Raw genomic sequence first — 1,542 nt, forward strand, 5'->3', positions numbered from 1 at the left:
TTTGTGCATCAAGCCCTGTTTTCATTTTATTTGACTTTGTTTTCTCTTCTCGATCCTTTATTATTTTCTTCTTGTTACATACATCTCTTAAAATTAGTCAAATCCTATTTTAGGATGAAGTGACCCAATAAATTAATAAATTATGTTAATTGAACCATGAAACATAAAAAAAAAAAAAACTCGTCTTGGGTTTTTCTGGCATCTTCCTGGCTACATCAAAAGGATGGAGCAAAGGAGGAGAGGGGAAAGCCAATGAGCTCGTCAGGGGGGATTGGGGCCTGAGAGCTCACATCCCTCGTATTGGACGGGCATCTTCCTTTCACTGTTCACTGTGGCTCTTCGGACGTGAGTGGCTGTAGCCACCCAGGAGTCGTTGCCTTTTGTCCGTAACAGATGGCTCCTTGGTCTGCTGGTCTTCACACGTCTACTTTGCTATGTCCTCGGCGTCTCTGTGCTGGGGAATCTGATGTATTGGGGACCTAAATAATAACAAGGTTGATGAAGGATAAGGAGAAAGGAAGGTGTTCCCATAGGGCTGAATCTTACCTGACTCCTCTGATGTGTTTCTGAGCTCAGGACCAGAGCTGACACGCTCCACGCTTGAGAAGGAAGAGAGAGCTGGAGAGTCTTTCCGGGGATTCTTCCCCCTCCTTCCTCCACCCACTCCCTGGTCACATTCAGAAGGCGTATTTCAAGGTTGGGGATTCCTCTATAAACGTTTACTCTTTCATCCTGGTTGGATGGGGTATAGGCAATGCTTTGCCTTTTAGACTCTGTTATCCGTGAATTCTGATTGTGAATTAGAGATTGGGGAGGAGTGATAGCTCAGAGTTGGACACGACTTTGATCAGAATCCACAGGAAACCGTTTCTTCTTACAGGAGTCGGAATCTCAAGTGTGGGTTTAGTAGTGGCTGGAATGCACTGATATTCTGTACTTCTTGGGACAAAGATGAGATCTGGGAGAACGTGAGTCATGATCTCCCTGGAGGAGAAGGTCCAGCTCTTATTTACATGTTTTCACAGAACTTCTTTGAGCAGTTGCTCAAACAGTGGCCAGAGACACAAGGCCGGGTTTCCTGGAGGCAGGACAGAGACTGCAGACACTCCTCCTCATTCCCTTGCTGTTTGCAGGGCCTCGAGGTCAGTTACAAATGTCAGGGTCCCTAATGCTGACCAGCCAATCTAGGCAGGGATGGGAACTCTATCTATCTTGACCCCTGGCCAGGGTCAGCACGACGGAGAACGTAATACCTGAAGAGAAACCCTACCCGAGGGAATGCCTGTGGACTGGGCTGGCCCTCTGTGGGCCCAGCATCTACAGGCTGCTGGGTACTCCTGTTGCCCAAAGGTCTGGGCTGGACCGGGAATCTGACTGGCAGGGCACCTCATCTCCAGTTAGACAATAGGAATCACCAAGTGAGGTCTGGGCATCCTTCGGGTTGAGGTCTGAAGAGCGGGCATGTTGGATCTGATGGTTGCAGGGATCAGAGAGCTCAAGGTTAAAGGCAGGACTGAGAGCAGAGAGGGAGCAAATGGGGAA

This window comes from Capra hircus, chromosome 3 (assembly GCF_001704415.2).
Source record: "Capra hircus breed San Clemente chromosome 3, ASM170441v1, whole genome shotgun sequence".
NCBI lineage: Eukaryota > Metazoa > Chordata > Mammalia > Artiodactyla > Bovidae > Capra > Capra hircus.